Raw genomic sequence first — 14,314 nt, forward strand, 5'->3', positions numbered from 1 at the left:
GTGCTGAAATGATTAACAACAGAGTGACTAATTTTGTTTGTGCAGGTGAAAAATAGTGTCGGAGTTTTAATCTTATCTTCAAAATATTTCCCAAAATGTAAATTCAGAGTTTCTTTGTCAATACAAAAATATCAATTCTGGCATCAATACACACAGTGTCATGTGTGAAAATCAAACTCCAGAGGAAGCAAACGTCAGCCCGATGAGGAATATTGTGGGGTGTGTAGGGTACCTTAGCAAGGAAGGCTTATCATCAAACAACCATGTTGCACAGAGTTTGCAGTCGTGTGCGTTTGCATCAGTGCATTCAGTCTCACAGAAACACTTGATTGCTGAGTGAAGGCAACTGTGATATTAGTCACAAGGTGCAAGCATGTGGTGGTTGAAGTGTTCAAAAGGTCACGGATGAGCTGTTGTCAGTCAGGTGAAATGATTATATTTAAAATTTTAGTTCAGTTTAGTCAAGGTCTAGTCTGCGTATGAACTCCGCTTCAAAAAAGTTGACTAGTACTTAAAGGAACAGGAAACTCAAAAATGAAAATCCAGTCATTATTCTACTCGACCCTGTGCCGACGGAAGTTTTGTAGTTCTCAAAACACTTCTGGAGCTTCACAGCAAAACAGTGTTACAGCCTTTTCCTAAACAACTGAAGTAGATGGGGACTTGTTTTAAAATATTTTTTAAAAATGGCAAATAAAAACATAAAATGGCTCCATACTTCTGGTCCAGTGTAATCCAAGTCTCCTGGAAGCCCACAGATCCTATACTGATTTGAAGAAGTTGTTTACACCTGAAATAGTCTCTGTAGCTGCTAAGCTAAAGGCGTTAGCGCGCGCCCTGTCTGAAGTGGGTGTATGAGTTTGGCTGCTCCTCAAGGTTGGAAATAATGTCTTCAAAATCAATTTACGTCATTTGTTTTGAAGAGTGCTGCAACACTGTTTTGCTGTGTAGAAATGTTTTGTTGACTATGAGGCTTCACCCAACTTTCCATCGACATGGGGGCGAGTAGATATTGACCGAAATCTTGTTTTTTTTGGTGAACTTATCCTTTAATTAATTAGTGTTATAACAATCAAGGAAATAACCTGCAAAAGATTTCTTGAGATGCGTTTTCTTCAACTTGATGACTTCCTTCTCCCTTTTAAGGTGGGACAGAGTCAAACACAGAGGGTGACATTTCTTTACTGAAATCTCCTTTAGCTTATATGAACGACTGGTTATATTAGTCTGCATTATTATGGTTTTAAAATGGGGCATGAGCTCTACTGGGAACAAGAATTGTAGAGGAGGGAAAAGTTTGGTGAAAGAGGAACATCTCCCAGACTGACAGTCAGTGTTGAAGAGGAGGCGCAGTAAAAAAAAAAAATTAAAATGAAACAATAATCATAGATATCATTATACTCACAAATAACACAGTGGAAATGGGCATTCTTATAATTCGCTTTTTCCTTACAAATGATTTGATGTCTTTTACTCCGCGGAAAATATTTGCGTGAAATATGTGTTGTCATTTATACGATGCCATCATCATACATTATCATAAACTATAAGCTGCGTGAATATCTCAGAGCAAAATTGACTCTGTTCATGGCAACAAAGAAAGGGCCTTCATAGACTAATAAACCCCTTGGCAAGCATGATTAGGATTTTAAGATAGAGGAATGGAGCCTGTCTGTAATAGTTCACAGACCCGTCAATCATCTGAAGCGCACTGACTCTATGTTCACCCCTGCAAGGCGACAGTATGATAAAAAGAGCATGCATGTAGAATCTGCGCTTAGACTTGAAATAGAGTACAAATAAATGTTTCATTTAAAGTGAGCATGCACAGATGATGAAATTCCTTCAGATTCAGATTTGTTTCCAGATACATGTAAATAATAAATTATTGCATTTTCATGAAAAAAAAATCATCATAAAACCGTTGAAAGTAATGAGGAGCACGTTGTAATTGTATTATTCCTCTTAAGTGTGTCTAAATCTAATAAAAACACCATTAGCAAGGACATCATATGTAAATTGTATCAACACAGGCTGAGAATACATGCATTTCCTAGCCATGTCCTCCCAGCCTGTTTTTTAACACTTGAGGCTTATTATGGATGAGGGATTTCAATTGCAAATGCATCACCCAGCTCTCAATTTGCCAAAACACACATACAGTAAGCAAAACAAAAAAAACAAAAAAACACCTGCAGCTCTACTAGACCATGATAGCCCCACCGCAGGGTGGGCTTTCATGTGATTGCACATATCAATCTGACTCTTGATGTGTGAGCACAGACCGAGAAAGAGAGCGGATTATGAATCAGCTGACTCCCCACATTTTCTTCCAAGTGACTTATTAGAAGGGTTAGTGTGAGCGGACCGTTGGACCGCTGAGGGGGGTTGGCTGAGTAGTGAGGCCCTCAATGGAGCCAATCTCCCCTTCCTCACAATGGTAGATTACTTTAGACAAGCCTTCTCGGCTTTGCTCAATAAGGAATGGAAAGACCCTTTCTGCTTTTAATACGTTGTGCTCACAGATCCTTTTTCCTTTTCACCCACAATTTTTGTCACAGTCATAACTCAGCTGCCCTGAAGTATAGCTCTCACATGAAAAGGCACAGGGCTACAGTCATTTGCAGGAGCATTGAAAAGCTTTAAAGAATGTACCAGGAACACATTATTTACCTGATAAAACTTTTGTTTTCGGTCTGCAGTGGATGTCCGCTCAGTCTGTCTCTTGTTATGTTGAGCTCATAATAGAACAGGAACACGGAGGATTTCCTTTCAGAGTACTGTTCTTGTTTGTGCCTGCCCACAGTTATCTGTTCACGCTGCTCAGCACAAATAAGCCTCTCCAAGAGGTACCATCATCACTTGTGCATGTTTACACTCAAATAGACTATTAGTGAGCCACTGCTCTGTGATGATGGTTCTTCCACCTACATTAACGTCCTGCAGTGGCTATACCCCTATAAGTAACATATTTAACATGCCCCTAAATAAATCATTGCATTATAGTTTTATTGTATAATCAGTGTTATAGAGTGTTTGGTCAGTAACCCATGTCAGAAAAAAGACATTTTCTGGTATCCCTGCTCACTTTATCCAATCAGGACAGAGAACTCCATAAAGAGGCAGTCCTGTCTGCTCGAAGAAGACACGAGAGCAGGATCCTCCTGTTCTGGCACCCACACCAGTAATGGCCGAACAGGGGAAGCTACCAATTCCAGCGTGATTTGTTTGGGTTACATTTTCAATTGATCTCTTGTCACAACGCTGTTCTTGTGGTCTGGTTAGGTTCAGGCACAAAACCCACTTGGTTAGGGTTAGGAAAACATCATGGTTTGTCTTAAAATAGCCTATCTGTTTTAGTCGCCACAAAACAGCTGGAAATGTCCCCAGGTCTCCTTAAAAAACCCAGGTTTGTCGCCACAACAGTGACTGGAGATGGTCCTCCTTCCTGTGTAAAATAGCTGGCTTTGGTCGGCACAAAAACGTCTGGAAGTCTCCCCACAGACCGAAATCTCCCCACAGAGTTGAACTGCAGTTGCTCACTTGGCAGCCTTGTAACAACACCTCCACCTTCCCCTCCACCTCCAAAAGTCAGCTAATAAGCATATAATATGAATGTGAGATGCCATGATTGGTACAACCTTGGATGTATCTGTGGTTTGCAAAAACCTTAACTGCTAACAGTATATCCGGATGACAGCGCTGGGATTTCTTTGTGAATGACTTGGGTAAGATTTTCCGCAACAGCCCACGTCTTCACGTTCTTAAGTGCCTCGTCTCAGTGCCTCTCTCTGCTCCGTGAACAGAGAGGAACAGAAGCTAACTTAAGTTTAGTAATGGAGTCCTCTAACGTAAACTAATGACCGGCTTCCAGCACAACGCAGAAGATCCACAGAGCCCCCTTAATGATTAACAACAGTGTGACTCATTTTCTGTTTGTGCGTGTGAAAAGAGATGTCGGTGTTACATTTTATCTTCAAAACATTTCTTCATTCCCCTCCAAAACACATGTCTTTTCAAGTCAGGTTTCTTTGTCAATAGGAATATTGATTGTGGTATCAATACTCATTATGCCATGTGTGAAAAATCAAACTTCAGAGGAAACAATCCTACCAGTTGTGGGATTTTATTGATAAGGTGTGTGGCCTAGACAGTGCTCTCTGAAAACAGCCTCGTTGTGTTAAAAAAAAAAACCTAATCATTTACCAAATGTGTCTTATTCAAAATCAAATTGGGACTTGTAGTTTCATCTTGTCATATTCACATGTATTTCTTTAAATTAAATCCATTCTGCTGAGGCAAGTTAGCTGGTAATTCGCAAAATGAGACTGCATAATTAATCCACCATCACAGGCCCGGAAGGCAATTACAGGGGATTGGTCATTAGCAGGTCTGTACGTTTGACCAGTGGCGGATCAGGCCACTCCATTATAGGGTAAACATGCAGCTCCTCGTGCTAAATGGAAGTCTGAGGAAAAGCGCCTAATGGCCTCTGTGACTTGGGTAATAGTTTTGTTATCAGAGACAAACAGGCGTAATGATTCTCAGACACATCAGCAAATATAGAAATCAGCAAATGGAATGGCCACAGGATGACCCCAATGAAGAGCAGAAATCAAATCAAAACCTTCTCAATACCCCCTTAATGTGTACTGTGTCTCTTTACCAGTCGTGTCAAATACCCTTAACCCAATCCATCAGCAGTAATGTGATTACACAGCCCTGAGTTTTAGTCCTTGGAAACCCTTTACACATATCAACTATGATACCAGTTCTCAGCAATTCCCTACTTGGAGCAACGTCATCAGTTTAATAGCTATGACCTAGTTAAGTTCAGTTATGACTCTTCCTCAATGAGAAAGAATTCATTTGAATGGAGTGTTGGCAGGATAACAATGATGGGACTGTGACATGGCGGGTGAACAAAACAAATCTGCATGCATGAGCGTTGCAAGCACCATTGCTCTGGTCCAGACTAAAGTATCTCAACAAATATTTGATGGATTGCCATCACTTTTACACATTGAAGAGTGTTTACAGGTCTTGGGGAGTATTACTGCATACGAGTAGTATAAAGCCCTTTGTGTCTCCAGAGGAAGTCTCCAATTTGGTCACTCAGTAGCTGAGTTGCATTGTGGGTAATGTAGCCGCCAGATTTTGAAAAGCAGTCCACTGGTCTAGCGTTGCACTATAAAATTGTGGGCAGTTTGATGAAAATCAATACAGCAGAAACAGAGATATCTCCTTTTTTATTCCACGCTTTTGTCTTACATTTCAAAACCTGGTGCCTACATTACCCACAATGCAGCTTAGCCACTGGGTAACATCATTGGAGGCGATTAGAGCCTCACAGAGATGCTAGCATGGTTGTAGACTCCAGGGGTGGAAAGTAACCAAGTACATTTTGTCAAGTGCTGTACTCGAATACAAATTTAAGGTACTTGTACTACACTTTTTTATACTACTTTATACTTTCTACTTCACTACATTTCAGAGGAAAATAATGTACTTTCCTCTCCACTACATTGACCTCACAGCTTTAGTTACTACTTACTTTACTCAATCTCTTACTTACTCAGTCATCAGAACATATTATGATCTTATAGAATATGATGTATTGCTTCAGATTAAACTAACCAGTAGTATATAAAGTGGTTAACATTGGCCCAACCTTAAACATCTACAGCAAAATGCAGCAAACTGATTAATGTAGCAGTACTAATCCGATTGTAAAACAGTGACGTGACCTTTATACTGCACAATGAGTACTTTTACTTTTGATATTTTACGTAAATTTAGCTGATAATACTTTACTCAAATAAGGTTTTGCGTGCAGGGTATGTACTTAGTACTTTTGTGTAAGTAAAGGATCTCTCACTTACTACTTCTTAAATCTTCTTACTTCATACAGTCCTTACAGGTACGTAACTGTACCTGTCAGACTTACCTTCAGTGTGTGGCCTACATATCTGGTATATCCTGGGAGTCATGTCTCTGCACAGAGTGACAAGCCTGTTCAGTGTAACCTGACTCTGTGTCCTCTCCTGTTACCTCCAGTCGAGATAATCATCACCTTCCTGTTCTTTCTGTCCTCGGCGGCCTGAGATTTATTAACTAGCAAACAACGTGTAAGGTCTCAGGAATGTGCTCCACGTTTGTCCATTGAACCTGACGGTGACTGGCACTCACGCCTAACGTTGCAGGCAGCTCTGTCTCACTTAGTTTGCATGGGCTGCCAAGTGTGTGGAACAGCGCTCCTGCTTAATGTCGCCCTGGGCTTGGGGACGATGGAAATAGGGAGAAAGCGCCGAGACCCAACTTCGGGTCCCAGGTGTATACTTAATGCTACCTATCAATTCTGGCCCAGGGTGAGGGAGACTACAAGCTAGATCAAATCATGAGTCAGAACTGCAGGATGCATTTCAGCCTGCCTTATTACCTGGCTGGTCACATGGCAACGGCGCAGAGTGAGATTGAACGAGGCAACAGCTACGGAAATCAAAGCCACACGTCCATCCAGGTGATATAGGGGAAAGTGTGAATTAAATCTAGATTCTCAGGTGTATCACTCATAATCCCATGTTATCGTCATATCTATGATAAGAGACGACCAGGAGAAAAGAAATCATCAGCTGCGTTCAAGGAGAAGGAATAGCAGCATCTGTAGCTGCCTATTATGTGGCTCCCCGTATCCACCCACTGCTTGGTCCAAGGCTGTCTGTGCTGCTTAGCTCTGGCACAGGGACTCTCTGTGATACAGCAAAGCTCTCAGTGCAGGGAGCGTGGGGCCGATGCCAAAGTCCTGTTGTCCAAATCTGTCGGCACTGTCTCATTTAACAGATAAGAGGCTAATCTACAGGGTGGGCAGGAGATAGACCTACAAAATACAAGGCCTCTGTTGTCGCCCGCTCGCCATTCTCCACATTCCTGGAATGTGTATAGGCATGTGCAGACAAACAAAACCTTGAGAATCTTTTTTTTCCCTTTTTTTTGCCTTTATCCCCCCAGACTCAGATGTGTGTTATAGAATATAAATCATAATGTATTTGTTCTATTCATCTGCCTGAATTGCTTTTATTCTTACAGATGTAAATTACACCGCTGCTTCCTTTTTTTTTTTCACTCTGCAGTATAATACCAAGCGAAGATTTAGAGCAGTGCTGCAGTGATGGTGCAAAGACTTTTGTATTTGTATGAATGATCAGCGCCCGTCCTGAAAATATTTGTAGTACTTCAACCAGAATTCTGAGTATTTAGATTATGGCTGAATGCAAACTGCAAAGACCTGTGAACACTCAGACTTGCTTGCTGGTGGAAAATAATCTACGCAACAACTCTGATATCCTAAAGTCTGTGGGCTTGTGAAAAGGGGGTCATCAGTCTTTCATCCACTATCAATGCAGTGAATTGATGACTCCCCAGTAAAGCTCTGTATTGTTTAAAATTTGATACAAGTGCAGCTGCAAAACATGATTTTCAGTACCAGTGCCAAACAATACTTGACTTTAATAATTATTAGTGCAGTACCGGTTTATAACATGCAGTTTGGCACAGATTATCTGGTAATGTGAGGGGTTTACAGATCAAGCCTCCTGAACTGCTCACAAACTCATAGGGGCCACCCTGATAATATCAAACATGTTTGATATTTACAATGTAAAATCTGGATACTTTCCAAGCCGCACCACAACAACCAAGAAGAGAGGCATCCTGGAGCAGCTGAAGATGCTGCCAAGCAACGGTCAACATTGTAGCCCTTGAGGCTAATGTTAGCTAACATACTACTGTTGACAAACTTAATATCTCACTTTCAGTTCTCACTGAAGAATGAGAAAACCTGTGTTGACCACGTCTCCCCACTCATCCAGACTCCTTTAACCTTCTGCTTTTGTTTTTTATTTTAATTTTTTATCACGGCTACGTCTTACTGAGCAAGTTGCTGTGCCATGCTAATCCCCTTGTATTCTAGCCCTTGAGGCTAGCATTAGCTAGCATAATACTGTTGACAGAAACTAGAAATCTCACCTCCAGGTCTCGTTGAATATTTGGAGTTCTCGCCGAAGAATTAGAAAACCTGCGTTGACCACGTCTCCCCACTCATCCAGACACCTTTAGCTTTTGTTTTTTTTCTCACTGCAACACACTACTACAGGAAGTTGAAGCACCACCACGCTAATCTCCATTTTGTTTACATCTGCTTCCCCATGAGATCACGTGAGAGGGACCACATGTGAGCCCAGCTTCAGTCTGCAGAGCCATGAAGCCAGAGCGCTGAAGTCATGCCCCCAGCTGCTGCACAGATCGGTGAACGCTCTTTATTCTTTTATATAAGATTTTTTTTTTAAATTTATGCAACACACGTCCAAATTGCACCAAATTCGACACTGGGTCCGTGGGTCCTCAGCAGTAAACCTGACAAATGTGTAGTCTGGAAGAAGACTGGATAAAAGGTTCTTGAGATATGTGAATAACATACAGACAGACATACAGAGATTCCTTTATAGTTAGATGATTTTTAGAAAAAGTTTTTTTAAATGAATTAAAGAAGCCAAATGTTATGCTTAAATAAAACTGTAAAACTGGCAGAATTCAGATTAACATCATGAACTATCAAATCAAAGTATAAGTAAACAACCTGAAAGTGTTGATACTGAGACACTTAAGGCATTACTAAAACATGTTGAGGTTCAATCGCCCTAATCCCCCCTTCAGCTGTTAAATTGCCAGCAGCAGAATATTGTGGCTATGCTAGTTAGCTTCTAGATGAATGCATGCTGAGCATGTGCCCAGCAAAAACTTCATGGTACAGCAAAGGGTTAAAAACTGATGAATAAACAATGGTTTCAATGATTAAAGCCCAGGGCGCAGAAACAGGCACAAACTGGCACGCTAACCAGCTCCCTAACTGAGTCTCTCTTGGTAATTGTTTTGTCCTTTTGTTGGCTGCACAGTTACAAACATTCTTTATCCTGTAGGTCAGGCTTTTTTCACTGCTAATCATCTGCGCCGATGAAGGCCTGACGTGGGACAAAACGTTTGTCCTTTGCTCTCAATAATTGTGACACAAACAAGTATGTGAGGGTCTCATTATGCAGTTCCTCGAGTGTGGATCTTAAGTTATATGAAGTTGCTAATGTATTCATACTTAAATATTGATAATCAGGCTCTTTTTGGTTCACAACTTTCAGTACTTTCAAAGTTACAAAGGAATTTCATAATAGTAGTCAGTGTTGCCACACTGTTGCGGTATTGTGTAAAACTACCATATGTGCTCCAGCACAGATCTCATTACCTGCTCACCCTCCTCAGTGCACTTTCAAGATCAAAAGCTGTTTGAAGGTGCTCATCATACCTGATACATGAGACTCAGCAGATAGCCCCATCTCTGAAGTTATAGTCGGGGGCTTTGATGGGGTCCTGGGATAGGAAGTTATTAGTGAGTTATGTGAAAGGATTATTTCACCCTTTTTTTTTTACGATACAAGTTACATTATTAAATCTGCTCTTTATTTTGTCACATCAATTAGATTATTTGCAGGACTTTAAACAAACAGTATTTCATTTCTCAATCTAACCAAAACCAAAGACTTGAGTAGCGTGGGATAACAGGAGCTGTTTCTACATTGTTAAATGTACTACAAGGAGTTTTAAACTGGTTATGAGACAGTCTCAGTTTATTACTGATGCCTCTATATGACCTACTTAAGCAAACGAGACCATAAGCGAGAAGATTAGTTAGCACAGTAAGTTAGTTATTCTTAATGCCCGTCACCAGGTGGGATTCCGACTCATTCAGGTTAATTAAGTCATGAAATTATAACTATTTGTCATGGCGTGGTGTTGAGAATGAATTGAGGGTCTCATAGCCAGAGGAGCGAAGCTGCTGTGTAGTCTGGTGATAAAGTACAGCACTAAAACAACGTTTAACTTGTTGCACCATCAACATTTTACAGTTCTTAATCTTACATACATTACCAGCTGTGTTTAAAGAAGAAAAACAGAACTAAAAATATGTTGTGTCTTTCTTTCACTTACTTCCAAAACAAATTCAGCACTATTCAAATCAAAATCAAGGACATCTCCAGTCGTGTTTGTGGCGACCAAAACAGGTACCTTAAGCCAAAACATGATGTTTTCCTAACCATAACCAAGTGGTTTTTGTGCCTAAACCCAACCAGAACAAAAGCACAGCATTATCACAAGATAAAATTGAACTTAAAGAAACGTAAAGTTGCAACAAAGAGAAATGTAAAGTTTCAACATATCTGTGGTTTGCAGAGATGAACATTGCTGATGAAAATCCATCTGACATGACTCAAGCAGGGACTCAAGTCATATTCATATTCTGTTTTGTCATGTTAACCGACATCCTTCCTCACCGTCTGACTCTCTCCCAGAAGTTATAGCGACAGGCGACCAAATGAGATGCACCTTTATCAATTTCTCTGCGTTTAATGGACGTTAGAAACATTTTGGATAATGTAGATACACAACTCAATAAACTGGCAGCATGGCGGTGGAGTAGTTAGCACTGTTTCCTCGGCTGGGTTCTCTCCAGGCACTCCGGCTTCCTCCCACAATCCAAAGACTGTCTAAACTGCCTGTAGGTGTGAGTGTGAACGGTTGTTTATCCCCATATGTCAGCCCTGTGATGAATCTGTCCAGGGTGTACCCCGCCGCTCGCCCAATATATCCTTTGCAAAGGATAACCGGTTACAGGCAATGGATGGATGGACAGCTCAATGAACGTCACAACAAACTGAAGGTCTAGTTGTTTTTTAGACTTTTTATTGCAAAAATGTTACATATTGTATCTTTAATTATGCAGAATACAAAAAGAATAGTTTTTCCCTGTTCCCTGTAATTACCACAGAGTTTTAAGTTCTCATTCCCTCTTTCGCACTTCTTTGAAATGAATGCCAGAACTTCCCACACTCTCCACCATGCTTATCAGATCATGTTCCTGCCTACAGGCTGTTTCCAACCACATCACTAGAAACCATACCGTCATAATGTTGCCTACATTGCATATTTGTGCACCTGCGGATGACATAGTATCCTTTGGCCTTCCTAGACATGGCCTGGAGGAGCACTTCCTCTCACATCTGCTATGATCTCATCCTCAGCTTTGTTTTTTTACCGACACCGAAGTAAGGCACGTATGACCTAGAGCCACAGCGGCTGTCTTGTTATTAAGACATTAAAAACACATTCGAGTTTGTAAAAATGGAAATTAGGGCCTTCATGAAATCTTAATTTTTAAATAGTTGGATTAAAACTGGAACACAGTTTGAACAAAGCTTCATTCATCTGGATGCAGGAGGAGACTTTTTAATATTAAATGAGAGACATGCAGTTATGATCCGTCTCTTCTATAAAACCATGGAGGGTCTTACAGGAAGTATTGCATCCATTAGGCTCTGATACAATGCTTTAAAGTCCTTTCTTTAGGTTTAAATATAGGATTTTTTGATGTTTCAGGTAAGATTACTGTTAAAATTACTGTTTAAATCTGACGACAAAGGATGTCTTTAGCTTTTCACTGTCCTCTCAAATCTGTGGAGTCAGTTTAAAGCTATAAATAATTAAGATGTATGGTGCAGTGACATTGCTTTAAAAACACCACATTTACTATGTTAAAGGTGTAACTTTCTGCACTTTTACCATGGTAAATGTGTATGAGATGTTTAATATCAGGTCACACCTCTGTGCTATCTAGCTTTGTGACTTTAGTAAATAATATGTTTACTGTGCTCACAGTTATACACCTTTAAGCCACGTTCATGCAGTGTTGCGCAAGCCAGCTTTGCTCAAGGACACATCGATGATAGCTGAGAGGCGAGACCATTCATAATTCACTTTCTTAGTCACTCTTTACTGGCTGTTGGTGGGATTCGACCTTCGCCTCCTCAGCCACCAGGCCATCAATGCTCCTCAGAATTCAGATGATGTAAGGATTTAAGATACATGCAATCATTTCATATTACATTACTTCCTTTGGGGGGATCATCACTGCTCTGTGGACATAACATGGAGGAACGTATAGGGAGTAAATATATTTAAGGTGACACATAGGTAAATAGTTATGATTACTTCTGTGAACACCAGTGCACAGCAAAGACAGACAACTCAAACACACAAAGTAAAAGTAAGTAAGTAGGTAAAAGTATCAAGTATAGTTAGCGGTTATTTAGCAACAGGTGAGTCTGTAAATAGTATTTCTGCATGGTTAGGTGCCAGAAGACGTTTTCAGAGGGAAAACCAAAAATATGATCCAGTTTCATAGACATAGTTGGTGGTGTGTGACTTAGTTTCATAAAGCGTTATGCATTTCTCTCAGGAGAAGATGTTGAGCTCTTACCCTCCCACTCAAGTTACATAGTGCAAATACAAGCGACTGGGGCGTAGAGTGGGACTGACCGAGACACCAATCACCCGTCTACAAGTCAGTGTACCGTCAAAATGATTTTGACACTGTCATTTTTAGGTAAAATTATTACACAATGTTGCTTTAAGCTCGCTTTTGTTCTCCACCATCTCCTGAAGGAAAAATCTGGCTCTTTAGCTGCTCAGCGCTCCACTACCCTCACCAGCCAGTCGCCAATTGTGTCTGTCTGCTGGTTGTTTCTGAGCAGAGTGGGTTTTATAGAGTTTTTGGCTGTACATAGCGGCCTGCTGCGGCTGAAAACAACGCTACGAGAGCAACAAGGGCGTCACTTTGTGTTGAACTAAAGGTCGGATGAAAAAAAAAAAATTGTAAATGGTCTTCAACATTCAGCATGTGATTTTAGGTGATCTGGTGGGAGATAAGACGTCAAGAGTAGATAATTACAGCAGGGAAACATATTGGGATATAGTATATCAGATCAATTTTTAAGATATTTTTAACTAACGCTGTCTAAGAGCTGGCTCCAAACAGAAAACACCTAGTAGCAAGATGCCTAAAAGATCCCAAAGAGGTTGTGATATTCTTACTTACTTTTACTACCAAAGGACAGTATGAGAAGAGCTCTGTGGCTTCAAGCCATCCACAGAGAGGATAGAAATGGTAAACCTCATCACAGGTAAGTTAATGATGTTACTAAGTGAATGTGATATGTGTGCCGATTGTGTCTGTAGATCAAAGTTTATCAAAAAAGAGTCTTTTTAAAGTTGTAACTACAGTTTTTACTGTGAAAAAATAAGTTCCGACCATAAAACACCTGCTTTTTAAATGGAGTTTGGTTTAATAGCCTCTCCACTTGAAAGCGGAGGGTGCTTTATGACAGTAGTTTACATACATTGAGCTGACCTTCCTTTTTATAATGAACCTTGCAAACAGCATAAAGTAACGTTGGAAGTGGAGCTAAACCCAACCTGCTTTCTTCTCGGCTCGGCTCGCAGTTAACGGTCACTTTACTGAGCACAAACAGCTAAGTAGAGACTCTGTTTCACTACAGTTACACAGTTACATCACATTAGACGGATATAAAACAGCTAAATAAAGTCACTTAATGACAGAAAAGATGATAGAGTGCAGAAAAATTACCTGGACATTTAACAAGGTAGTTATTTGTGTCAGGTTAGTCCACTTTGATGGAGAGTGGGACTGAAAGGACAGTCGTCATCCACTATTTCTTTCTATATAATAACGGCAATCATACATCAACTACAATATAACATGATTTCTTGCCTGTCTGGCCATCAGCTTTGGGCTCCTATTAGCTAAAAATCCTTATGGTGATCTTATTTTATGCTATTAAATTGGCAAAGCTGTCAGAATTTGCATTTACCGCCAGTTAAATTAGCGGGCGGGGGCATGACGCAAGGGCAAAGTACCTGGATGCTTTCACCTGGAGTTGGGTGAGAACAAAGACGATCGATTGCTCATCCAGTCCACCAACAGTTCAAGAATATACGACTGTATTACCACAAGTTTTACAGGGGGGAAAAGTTACATAGTGCACCTTTAAAAAATAATTGGGGGGTGGGGGGGTGGGGGGGGGGGGGGTGGACACACAGGCTGTTTATGAAAGTGGTGGGGACACCAGCATCCACATTGTAAATGACACCTATGCAGAGCACTGACAGTGAGCTGACACAGTAAAGTTGCAGCCGGACGGCTAAACAATGAGCTGAAACTCGCTATAAAGCCATGGAAAGTCGAGTGCAGCTGCAGATTTAGTTGATAATTCTTTGTGGGTTTGTGAATAACCTCTTTCACATTGTCGATAGGGATCTCAGCTCTGATAGAGAAAAAATATCAAATACACAGCTAAAAGTGCCTTTAATCACCTGGAACGGGTTCCTGTGGGGATCTGAGGGAAGCTCATCA

The sequence above is a fragment of the Pagrus major genome, chromosome 7 (genome assembly GCF_040436345.1).
Source record: "Pagrus major chromosome 7, Pma_NU_1.0".
Taxonomy (NCBI): domain Eukaryota; kingdom Metazoa; phylum Chordata; class Actinopteri; order Spariformes; family Sparidae; genus Pagrus; species Pagrus major.